The following is a 13,763-nucleotide window of genomic DNA, read 5'->3' on the forward strand; positions in this document are numbered from 1 at the left end:
ACAATATATATATATATATATATATATATATATATATTATTACGAAGCTTCATGTTTTGAGGCTGCCTTTTGGCAACAAAATTTACATACTGCCTCTTGTAATGCACGTATTGCCTAACCGGAGCCTAAATGGTTCTGAAGGGTAGATCTGTGTAAATTTCGATAAAATCAGCGTTGAGAAAAGCAATTAAATCGGCAAGTAATCGTAGAACATCTGTGAGAAAGCGAAGAAAGTACCCGAAGGAATTGAAGGGTTTTAACCGTCGACTTTATTGTCGTCATTCTTCATCGAAGAGTACACAGCACAACTGGCTAAGTGGCCTTGACACAAAGGCGATCTACCAACAGAAGAACATAAATCAGTAGCTTGACTCGTTCACAACTCGTTCACTCTCGTTCATAACGTCAACCCAGTCAGCACAGTTCTGGAGACAAAATAGGAAGTCTGTGGCTGTGGTAGTTAAGTAGATATCGCTCTGATCAGTGACGGATTATCTGGGAGTGCTGTTAACTGGTCATGTCCACGGCTCGCTTAGAAAGCGCATAGATTAACACGCGCAGAGGTTTGTGAAGCGCGGACAAATAATGGTGGCGTAGTGGTTTTCAAAAGTTTTCAGGCCAAGTACCTCGGGGACCAGAACAGTGTCTTGCTGCTAATCTCTTATAGCGCATAAAGGATAAACCTTGATCAGATTATAGCCACTGCTGCAGTTCTGTAGGCCAGGAAGAACCTTACCTCAATAAATACTCGCGACTTGATCATCGTTAGCACATTATTTTTTTAGTGAGGATAAACTATAAGAATAAGCGCGTGTGCTGACACTTTCCAGACAATAAAACCTGCTTGTCGTCAAGAAGTCATCTACTTGGAGTACTTATGTACGACTTTTGCAGGCATTTACACTCGTACTTGCTATTTATGCAGTTGTGTGGACACAGCTGCCATTTTAAAATTGTGGTGCATGATTTCTCTCCGGCTTTAGGTTCTTTGTTCTAATGTTCATTTATTTCATTTTTTAGAGGATAGCTGGTTTCTGATAACATGGTTTTTTAGTCTTTTTTGGCGGTCTGTTAAATACAGCAGCCATTGAAGTTCTGTCAATATTTATGTTGAGACATCAAAAATGTTCTCGTTGGAAAGGCTTCGAAAATCTTAGGGTTTAGGCTAAAATGATAAAAAAAATGTTTATTTTCTTGCTTCGTCAATCTTGACGATCGAAGAGAGACCAGAAAGAAATTTTTTCGAGAGACTTCCGGCCGCACCCTGAATGGCCTGAGAACTTCTGAAAAGTAGCGTACATTGACCGTACGCGCAGCCCAACCTCGCTAGCAGGTTTGTAGGGAGTTAGTGGGGACAGTAAATGCTTCTGGACAATCATTGCACACTTCACAAACATGTTATGTGACGGAGAAGAAAACGAGGTTGTCGAACCCAAGCGCTCCGAGATCGCTTTAGCGCTCTCACCCGAGCCTACTGCTCCCAGGTTCGAAGGATGGCATGCAGTCTTCGGCAGGAATTCGTCGGCAGGGGTCTCTGGATACCCTGTCTTTCGAGGAATCAAGTTAAGGCACGACGTGTCTGTTCTTTCTGTGTTTCGCTTTTGTTGTTCCCTTCCGGCTCTCGCTTTCATTGTCTTTTTTGTTTTTGTTTGACCGGAATTCTGTCGATGGCTTTGACCGTTCTAGTATCCGCTCAGATCCGCTTGATTTGTGCAGCGATGCTTCTAGCACCGGAGGAGCCTGTAAAAGAGGACGAAAAATTGCAAGAAAGTTGTCACTTTAGCGATTCAGCAGTGAACGAGCAATGAAAGGAATAAGCGCCTAGAAGTAGGCAGTGCAGCCAAGAGAACAAGAAATGCATAGGATTGCACTGTGAAGAGCTTATTGGATGATAGAATCAGTCCTGTGAACAAGCAGGAATTTTAGCAATCCATATAACTCAACACGAAAAATTCAATGGGCTGTTGAAATGAGGGCCCACCCAAACATTCTATTCATTAAATGTAATTCTCTCTTCCTCTCTTAACACGAGGGTTAAGCTATCTACTCTCTACAGAGACTTTCGAGCGTAACGAGACGAAGATACAGAGCAAGAATACTTGTGGAACACTATTTGACACACAGCAGGTGGCTGCTAGGCTGATAGAAAAAGCCCAGCCAATGTACACACTAAACGCGCGCAGTGGCTCGCTGGTGATGCAGCTTAGAGTAGAGTCTGGAGTGGAATTCCACAGCTGCTCATATGCCGGTGCCGAACAAGTTGGTATTGTTGGGCCCTGCCGCTACACTTCCGCATCAAGGTATTTTGAAACGTTCTTTGCGCATAATTATCTCCCATGAGCTTATGCGACCTTCGCTGAGCGGCGCTGAAGTTTTTGCTTCGACTGAAAGTCTAAAGAACTGATAGAGACATGAACGTCTGCCAGGACGGAAAAAGAGAGTAAGTTCTCTCTGATCATATTTAAGTGGAGGCTTCTGCTCGTGCCAGCAAATGACAGATGAAATCTCAAAGCCGTCCGCACTACCTCTGAGCCAAAGCCATGCGCACGGAATCACGAGACCATGCGGACGGTTTTGCTGTCGTTTCGTGCAAACGTGAATCACAGCTGGCCTATCACGATGGCCGAAGTCGCTGTTTGCGCGAGAATCTTCGAGGATCTGGCCTCCGAATTGCTAGCGTAAGCTGCACTTTACAGTAGAGTCGCAGGCCGATGTGAAATGGAGCCCGCGTTCGTACTTCTCATAACTGCTGCCATAGAACAGCGTTGGGAGATTGGCCGGAGCACAAAAGAAGAAAGACCAATCGCGATGGTTATTAATACGATTGAATCGCGAACGAGAAAGGCATTGGCGACACACGAAACGTAACGTGGAAGAGCGTTACATGAATAACCAAGGCGATGAGAACTGGCCAATCAGTTGACCAATGTAACGAAAGATTTGTCATTACAGACATAGAAAAAAAAAACAGCGTTTCCAGCGAAGTGCTTACGTACTAAATAGCGGAAAAACTGAGTTTATGTAAGGACGAGTGCTAGTGAGCTAGCTCACATATGAGACAAACTCATAACTGATTTAAACGCATTCTCCGTGATCACAGTTCGGCTAAACCATCCTATTTTCACACTGCCTTTGAACGACGTCCTGTGAAGGAATAGTACGCTTTGTTCGAAAGCAATTGCTGCAATTCTCCATCACGCGTAGAAAGCTGGATGAACACTGTTGTTAAGCTGTCAGTTTTATAGTTAAGCGGATCGTGGGAACAAATTATATTTGAATGAGCAACGCTGTTCAGTGATTTGTTATTCTCAGCGTCGCCATGTTTAAGTTGTAAGGAAAGATGCATGCCGGTGTTCGTATTTCGTTGCAAAATGAGCTGATGACTGGACATTGTCTGTACATCAGCCATTCACAGTATTAGCTAACAAATTGGTGACAACTAAGGCTCCGGCCTATCACTAAGTGGTAATATTTGTGCGAATATGTTGCATGAAGTTGGTTCGAGCTTTGACACACAATGGTCTCGTTGCAGAGCGGCAGGTTTTCCGGAAAATGTACTAGTGTCTACGTACAACAGGCTACTCCTGAAAATGAAAACAAACAAAGAAAAAAATAGTGGATGAAGAAGGCACTGGCAGTAAGAAGAACAAAGGTGCGGTGGTCCCAAATGTTCATCGGCTATCGCACAGATGGAAGAAGATAGCGGAGAAGTTTGGTGGCAAGGTCTGCGCCAAATAAACTGAGCAAGGTTCCGGCGTCAGTGAAACGCAAGAAAGAAAACGGTAACGCCACAGAAGGGTGTGGAGTTCGTCACGGCACTCAATTTGTGCAGTGCAGAGTTGGAGTGGTGTACAGGATTCCGTTCTCGTGTGGCCATTTATACGTGGGCCAAACAGGCAGGTGCCTCAATGAACGCCTGTTGAAACACGCTAATTCTGTGGGAGGCTCTTTTTCGTCAAAGTTGCTGCCCATTGCAAATCCTGCCTGTGCATTCCGTACTTTGACAACACTGTTGTGCTGTATCGTCATAAAGAAGAGCTAGTACGGGAAGTAGTAGCGGCTTATCATATTTTCATTGAAGTTGACCCCCTTGTGAGGAGAACTTCGATGGCCTTGTCTAAGCGCGAGATATGGCTGTTGGAACAACGTGGGAGCCTGTGGGTGCTTACGATTCAGCAATTGTTATTTTCCTTTCTTTGTAGGTTAGTAAGTTTGTGATGATGACGTGATGCTGTGACGCAGCGATTAGAGATTGTTTATAAGTTGTTTTCCGATTAAAACAGTGAGTTATAAGTCAGCGCGTGTTCGTGTATCTCTTTTTCTGGTCCTCCGTTTTAGTTGCGCTGTTTCGTTCCTATAAGATGTAATACCAACTCGCCCACTATGCTATGTTGCTACGAATATGTTCAAGTAGCCTTGTAGATTCGACCACCGTTTCGATCCTTCCGAAGAGTAGTGTCTGCTGCAGATAATCGTTTCAGGACGTTGGGCTTAGCTTCCGAGCCTTGAAATCGTATGTGTGCGCGTGCGTGCGTATGCGTGTGTGCACGTTTGTGAGACAGCAAGATAGATTGAGGGAGAGGGAGGAGAGAGAAAGAGACTGACCAGCTCGCCTCTTCCTCTTCGCAAGGCACTTAGCATCCTAATTAGTTTTTATCAGCTTTCGCATGGATAGCTGTATTGAGTCTTTCTTTTTTCTTTATGCTTCCACAACGTTTACTCCTTTTTAGTTGCTACTAAGTGATATGAAGCTACTGGAAGAAGTTCGATTTAAGAGCCTCCACGAACCTCATCGATCAGAGATAATTGCTATTCTTCCTGGAGAAGGATTACAGGAAGGCTTATATAATCCCGGCTCATCGAGGAAGTTTCCTGGTCCGGTTTCCTCCGGAGACTTCCGTCCAGCTTATCGGCTAATCCTAGCAGTATGTTGAAATAAGTGAATTACTTTTCCTGTTTTTAAACTGGCTCGCTGGTCACGTACGCGTTCACTAAATTCTCCGCGGAATATATGCACCTGCTCAGCTTCATATGCACCCTTCCGAGAGGAAGTCCTAATCTACATTCCTTGCTTTAAAGAACCATCGTGCGCTGAGTTCAAAAGAGGTGATTCTTGGGCCAGTTGGTAGAATGTATTGACGATTCTGTTATAACACATATTGACAACATGCGCACGGTTTTGAAGAACGTATAGCTGCATTGTGCAAACACTTACAAGTCCGTGCTTATTCGCTACTACATTTATTGTTCGTTTGGAAGCACAGCCACAGAAGGCTTAAATTCGCTCTTTCGGCGCCTTTTTTGTGCATTGTGCTTTTACAAAAGTTTGTAATTCTTATATGGTCAAATCACAAGAAGGCAGTTGCGTACATTTTACGCGCAGTACTTCCTTCAGCAAAGCAAGGTAAAAAAGAGCGCGTATATATTATATTGTCGCAGACTACATTGAGCACAACTACTTGCAAGCTCTGTGAGAGCTTGATTTAAGGAGACATTGCGATTGTTGATTCACAAACCAGTTTCGGTGCGCCTAATCTGTCTGGTATTGACATCTGTGAAAACCTATATGTTCATAGTCGTGGACTCGGGCTGCCTCGTATGTGATCGTAAACACTCTGTTTGGCGAGGGATAGAAGTGAAGCAGCTTGTAATAACGGATCGCTGATTGCAAATTTCGCCATACAGAAGATTCCCCGAAAAACAAAATCAAAAATAGGTACCGAAGAGCAACAACTGCAGACATCGTTTCTTTGAGGTACGCATGTCGAAGTTGTAGTGCCGTACCTACTATTTCCCTCAGATAGCCCCGGAGTCCCACGTGAAAGATCGAATAGCTAGCTCCTGGCAGATCTATTCTCGGTCCTCAAATCGACAGAGGAGACGTTCGAATTATGTTTATTCTTACTCTCAACATCAATACAGAAGCGGAGAAATGTGATCATCGCGCTGTGTTATTCACGGAATTGGAGGCAGAGCAATCATTGCTGCTCTCGCAGGCGCGGCGAATTTATAAGCGGAGACGAGACTTGGTGGTTCAGTATGATGGCATCGATTTTCATTTTTTCCTTCACTTTTTTGAATGCGAAATCGAGAGAGTTAGTTTTGGCATTAGTAATCTTAAGTACGCACTTTCAACGGCAAAAGTACTTCAGGATAAGAACTATACCAAACCTCTCCAGAGGAGGCTCTTCAGTGCGTTGAAGAAGTTGAATTCTAAACGACGTAGTAAATATGCACACTCTCAATGCTTTGCAAGGAGATCCGAATATACGGATTAGAGAGTGCTTGCCTTAGAAACATTTTGTGTCTGGGGCCAACGTAAAAATAGAAATGAAAATGAAAATTGGTTTTTGAGGAAAGGATATGGCGCAGTAACTGCCTCACATTCCTCGGTGGACACTCTAACCGCGCCGTAAGGGAAGAGATAAAGGAAAGAATGAAAGAAGAAAGGAGAGAAGAGGTGCCGTAGTGGAGGGCTCCGGAATAATTTCGACCACCTGAGGATTTTTAACGTGCACTGACATCGCACAGGACACGGGCGCCTTTTGCATTTCGCCTTCATCGAAAACCGGCCGCCGCGGTCGGTTTCGAGTCCGTGTACTCCGGCTCAGTAGACGAGCGCCGTAATCACTCAGCCACTGCGACAAACATTTAAATACGAAAAAGTACGTGCAGATAGTATACTGCTATACTAGTATATTCACAAATACACAAGCCCCTCTCCCTTCAGTCTACATTTAGAACAATTTGTAGTTTGTCACCGAGGCTTGCGTAATTGCAACACCTTCCTCACCTGCGAAGAAAATATCAAGCTGGGTCTAAAACGCCTGGTTTCAGTTAAAGAACATTTTTTAAAGAGAAACGTTGTCAACCTCCATTTCTTCTTATCACTTAACTCCCAATCAGACTGACTATTTGGTCAAAATGTTTAGTTTAATTGTGCACTCAGTTGCTTAAACACGGCCCTTGATATCAAACCTGATACGAGCTGCAGCTACCACGACGCTCCACGGGTTTAAGGAGAGAAGCGACTATTACGGTACGGTCGAGACGCCAGCTGCACATTGAGTCGCAGGATATTTATTTTGAGCTCTAAGACAATGACATCTATGGTTTTCAATGCATACCGGTGCTGCGAAATTTCTAGACAGGAGCATGGATCGCGGTCACAATCATCATCACCATCATTAGCCTGACTACACCCACTGCAGGGCAAAGGCCTCTCCCATGTCTCTCTAATTAACCCTATCCTTTGCCAGCTGCATCCACCCGTTGCCTGCAAACTTCTTAATCTCATCCGCCCACCTAACCTTCTGCCGCCCCCTGCTACGCTTACTTTCTCCTGGAACCCACTCCGTTACCCTTAAGGACCAGCGGTTATCGCCGTCACAATATACTCTCAAATCGATTTATATGGGCGCCAGCTTGAAGCGCACCCTTTAATTTCAACTTCAGGTAATTACACATGGTCTACCGTGTACAGACTAAGCCGCCCTAACGAAAGTCGAAAGCTAATGCTTCGCATGGTGTTTTTTCAGAGCGGCTCGCGGACATGCGGCCTGCACACGTTCCTCGCCGCTTCGTTCTATCCTTCCTGCTCATCCTACTTACGTTTCTGTTTTTTTTTCAAGCTATCAGGAGCAGCCTGTGTCGTTTCTTTCTCGCTAATATGCGATTTAATATGATGTTGGCAGCCGGGTACTTGTTCTCTTGTGATGATTTTAATTAGTAGTCAAGAAATAAACCCATATAAAAGAAAATTCTCTTTTCCCTGCGTCATCAATGCGTTTAGGCTATTTATCTGAGTTTTCGAACCGTTTTAGAGAAACAAAAATATTTTAATAGCCGGATATGGTTCCCCAGGGCATTGAGTTACTTTGGTGCATGCAGAACAAGGCATTTACCAAAAGAAAAAATAAAGCATTGTGTATGCTACTCGGGCACTCGATATATAGCGTAATAGGATTGCAAAATAAAAACAGAAATCAAAAGCTAAGCTATCCGCTGACTTATATTCCACCCCGAAGTGAACTCTTTCTTAGAAATTAATGCTTGTCATCGAAGCACTCACGAAGCTTGAGCGAAAACATAAACCGTAAAAAAAAAACTCCTACCACCTCTTGATTGGTTTACCAACGTCGCCCTCGAAGCAGTTGCTCCATGCAAGGTAATGCACTTGCTTACGATTTTCATTTCGCGAGTTATTAGAGATCATCTTTGCTGCATAGCATTCGGCTAAATTTGTCCGAGCGTCCGAGTGGTCACCACCCGCGTGAGAAAAGTCAACCCAGTCTGAAGTGTTTTTCGCAATGTTGAAGCGCCTTCTAGCGAAATCTACCATCTTTTTTTGTCCCGCCGGAGGTTATTGCAAACTGTTTCTAGCGCTACGCGCGCTCTCGCTAGTTGAGCTCTAGCTCGGGAGGTCAACTTCATTTGCCGCGCACACAGCGCTGGCTTACATAACGCACCTGGACGTGCTTTTTTTTCATATCAGCAATGCAATGAGCGATATTATACCCATATACACAATGACAATGTTCATGGAAGGGGACCTCGAATGCCAAACTATTCGACCGTTGCCCAACGTCGCACGAATTGCGGCACTAGAGCACACAGCTCTGCTATGGAGTACGAGGGGCGGCATGTGCTGTTGCGAAGGAAATCGGCCGAGCGTAGCTTCATTTTGTACCTTGTGCGATGCGCGCTTTGTACCACTGTGTTTTGCAGCATGCGCCTGGAAACAGCGATCTGCACAGTCCACATGTTTAAGTCTCGCAGTCGCCAGCCGAAAAAAAAAAATTTTAAACGCAGCCCTAACTGGATGGTTATTTCAGGGGATGAACAGCGTCTCACTACGTACAAATGAAGGGGGTGCCTCTCAGCGAACACCGTACGGATATTCGCTTAAAGTTCTTTTATATGACCTTCAATGGGCCAAGTCAGGGTGAGGGCTTCGCCTTATACTCCCGTCCAGCACACTGCACGTCTGCTCGTGGAGGATAACGATCGAAACCTGGGGTGCACTCGCCTGTGCCGAAACGCACTACGGAGTGTAACTTGTTAACACTGGATATTGTAGGTTGCAAGTCAGTTGATGTCTTCTATGGAATTTAATCCCCAGTCTGAAATGCCCCAGGACGCTGCTGGATACTCACGAATAAAGAAGCAAGCAGTGATCAGAAGTTAGACCTGTCTTAAGACGAGGCCCAATGCCCACGTTACTTGGTGTGATTGGTCACCTGGCTGTATAGTACGGCTCAGTACTATGACTGGTGGGCACAGAGGAGCCTACCAATTACGAAGCACTCACCCTGCGGGACAACTCTAAAATGGGCCAACGTGAGCGGGCACAAATTCAAGCCCTTTCCATTCTGCGTCATCTTTGCATGGCAGCGGGTACATTTGAATTCACGCAAACTTGAACGCATTGGGCTACATATCTACATGTACCCATCGCTTATATTGCGGGAAATTATTTATACACAAAGAAATTGATTTATAGACCAATTGATGCATTCATAGATTAACTGATTGATTCTGACCATCTGAAGTGCATGGTTACGCTAGTACTCAGGCTCACATTCACGAAAAAAGCTGTCCTGCTCACCTGCGGCAGGTGGACAACCTGCCTAGGTGTATATATAGGTCGCGTGTGTAATTTTCACCTGGTTACACCCGAGAATATGGTTATTACGCTGTTAACCGCTGTTCACCACCTGCCACTGTGGGCAGGTTGTGATGACGTCACAAGGTCACGTGTCCTAGGTGGCAGGTGGGCCATCGGCTTTTCCGCTCAGAACGCCGCCGCAGCCTACAACGCCAGATTTTCTCTAGGATGGGAGCCGCGACAGATATGCATGCATGGAACATCTGTAATAAACACCGTGTCTTGCATCTACTGTGCTTCCTCAATGCCGTGCAAACACACACACACACACACACACACACACACACACACACACACACACACACACACACACACACACACACACACACACACACACACACACACACACACACACACACACACACACACACACACACACACACACACACACACACACACACACACACACACACACACACACACACACACACACACACACACACACACACACACACACACACACACACACACACACACACACACACACACACACACACACACACACACACACACACACACACACACACACACACACACACACACACACACACACACACACACACACACACACACACACACACACACACACACACACACACACACACACACACACACACACACACACACACACACACACACACACACACACACACACACACACACACACACACACACACACACACACACACACACACACACACACACACACACACACACACACACACACACACACACACACACACACACACACACACACACACACACACACACACACACACACACACACACACACACACACACACACACACACACACACACACACACACACACACACACACACACACACACACACACACACACACACACACACACACACACACACACACACACACACACACACACACACACACACACACACACACACACACACACACACACACACACACACACACACACACACACACACACACACACACACACACACACACACACACACACACACACACACACACACACACACACACACACACACACACACACACACACACACACACACACACACACACACACACACACACACACACACACACACACACACAAACACACACACACAAACACACACACACACACACACACACAAACACACACACACACACACACACACACACACACACACACACACACACACACACACACACACACACACACACACACACACACACACACACACACACACACACACACACACACACACACACACACACACACACACACACACACACACACACACACACACACACAACATAGACTTGATATGCCACTTTAATCTCAGAATAATATCATCCATAACAAAGAAAGATAATGACAGGCAATGCACAACCAAAAAAAAAACGATGAAAGACAATGGCCGCACAATGCTAGCGCACCTTTTTCGCATTTGGCCAAACTCCGCAAATCGACCGTCATTTTTTTTTTACGTCCACCGATATCTCGGAACACGAGAGGTCTCTCATTTCGCCCCCAACAAAATTTGACTGCCGCGGCAGAAATTCAGTTCACAGGGTCAGCCCAATGCCATAACCACTGAGCCATCGCTTTGGGCACAAAAAGCAAGACAAAAGCGCGGGACTCGTTGCGTGAATTCAAACCCTGGCCGTATGGACAGCGAGCATGAAAGCAGCCACCGGGCGGTTGATAATACTCGTGGAAAAGAACAACAAGCGACAAAAACCGGCAGATGTTGCCGGTTAATCTGTGCGTGACGCAAGGCAGTGTATCGCATCCCAGAAAGTACCCCAGATTAAGCTTTACCTCGGAAGGCAATTTTGTAAATCTCCAGTTCCCATTTTTCTTTGCGACTATAACCCTCCGCGATTTCTTCGTCGCCATAAATCGCTTTTGAGGGCCACTCTAAACTCAATCCAACTAAGCTGGTTGATTGCATCAGAACAGCATCTGCCATCGCCGTACTAGAGGCCGCTATTGCGCAAATTTTAGAACTGCAGTACAATAAGTTTGAGCGTCGTAGTGGAGCAATCATGAAAAGGCTGCAAGTAGTAAGCAAAAAATTACGGTCGCCGGCCCATGCCTCTCCGCTGACAGCAAGCGCACATTGCGAAATGCGTTCTGTGGAAGTCACGTTCAGCCAGACTGTACATTGTACCTCTTCCTGGACTTACCGAACACAAGACCTTATCTCGTGAATCAAGATCACGTCAGAAGCTGCCGCTGCTAGTGGCATGTCCCTGGATGTACGAGGGGCTTTCAATAAAGTCTAAGCCTAACGCAGAAGCGACCGCTTTAAGAACAAACCAAATTACATTTCAACCTAGCCATACCTCTTTCCTCACCAGTGCCGGTCTACTCGTATGTCGGCCCCCTGAGAAGTATTCACCTGGGTTTTATAACTCTTTTTCGCGAAGAAAACTGAGTCTTAGAAAGCGTTGCCTCAAGCGCCGAACCGGAAGGTTACTGATGGAAGTATACAGAGAATAGGAAAAGGGGTTGCGAGCATCAAATGCGCACTCCCGATAACGCGTCCTGTGCAACGTGGGACGCGTGGGCTTGGGTGCCGTCGTATAGTAACAAAATAACTGTGAATATTTCTCGGCATTTTTTCCTGACTTCGCGCAACTTGATGTAATATGCCCCTGCTGTCGTAGTATTGGACGTCTGTGATTAGTCAGAACACAACGCTGCACCAAACCCTTCCCTTCCCTGAAAAAAATGAAAGGAATGGAAGAAAAAAAATATTGACACGGTCTCTCCCGGAAACGCCGCCTTAAACTCTGCGGACCGGCAAAAATTTGTGTCTCGAGGCCTCGTTCACTTGTTCGCTGTTGAAGTGTTAGTGGGACATATACGAACCACTTTTAGTCCCCTAACGCTGACAAACACAGTTATTGTTGATGAACATCATGATAATCATTTTATAACGGCAACTAAACTAAGAACCAATACGAACAAACCATGATTATTCGCAAACACTTCTCCAGGGGGTTTACACGAATCTAGAATTTTGCCATTTTGCCTAACCCGCCGCGGTGGCTCAGTGGTTAGAGCGCTCGGCTACTGATCCGGAGTTTCCGGATTCGAACCCGACCGCGGCGGCTGCGTTTTTATGGAGGCAAAACGCTAAGGTGTCCGTGTGCTGTGCGATGCCAGTGCACGTTAAAGATCCCCAGGTGGTCGAAATTATTCCGTAGTCCTCCACTACGGCACCCCTTTCTTCTTTTCCTCTTTCACTCCCTCCTTTACCCCTTCCCTAACGGCGCGGTTCAGGTGTCCAACGATATGTGAGACAGATACTTGCGCCATTTCCTCTCCCCAAAAACCAGTTATTATTATGCCATTTTGCCTCTTTGCTATAACCACGTCTTACACCGCGCATCACACTGCCTAAGTGGTGGTTTACAGAATAAGAACTTATGGGTAAAATTCAGACGGTTGCATAGGACGGTGTTCCGTCCTATAGTACCCATCCGCCGCAAGCGTATGAATGCTTCAGTAAAGCTGCATATGGGCCTAATTGGTTTTTCATGCTTGACTTCCTTTCGTCCCTCGTTGTTTCGTACCCAGAGTAGCGCACTAACGAACTTAAAGGACTATAGACACCTAATGTTATTGCGCGTTTTCTTCGGTCAGACGGTGCGTTGGACATTAGAATACATGGATTACCAGGTGGTATTTAAGCGCTAGATAATTTTTAATTGAATTTATTCTCTAATGCTGTTTCGGTTTCGGTTTCATCGACCGAATGACGACTGTCACGACAAGTTGTAGTTTTGCTGACTTGATCTACGAGAAAAACTGTAATATAATTGCTGATATGTAGTTTTAATTCACTCCGACATTTAATCCAGCCTCTTTCAAGACCTGGAATGACAAAAAATGACCTGCCAGGAATACATGCCGATTTTTTATGCCTCATGTGACCAAACATCAACTACGCGTCAATAATCGTTCGACTGGTGAAACCGAAACCGAAAAAACGTCAAGAAATTCAATTATAAATTATTTAGCGGTCGTACAGGAACAACAGAGTGTGCTCAATGTATAGAAATGTCTAACGCATCGTTTGAAAGAAGAAAGCACG

At 45.5% G+C, this 13,763-nt stretch overlaps 1 protein-coding gene across 1 annotated transcript in view; it reads right to left on the reverse strand.

The window, feature by feature from the left end:
* Positions 1-248: 248 nt before the first annotated feature.
* The window catches only part of LOC144130495 (uncharacterized), a 222,340-nt gene continuing 208,825 nt past the window's right edge, over positions 249-13,763 (reverse strand). Inside the window, exon 9 of the mRNA XM_077664410.1 lies at positions 249-1,740. The gene's annotated coding sequence lies outside the window, so the exon portion shown is untranslated. The remainder of the gene's footprint in view (positions 1,741-13,763) is intronic.

This window comes from Amblyomma americanum, chromosome 4 (genome assembly GCF_052857255.1).
Source record: "Amblyomma americanum isolate KBUSLIRL-KWMA chromosome 4, ASM5285725v1, whole genome shotgun sequence".
Lineage (NCBI taxonomy): Eukaryota > Metazoa > Arthropoda > Arachnida > Ixodida > Ixodidae > Amblyomma > Amblyomma americanum.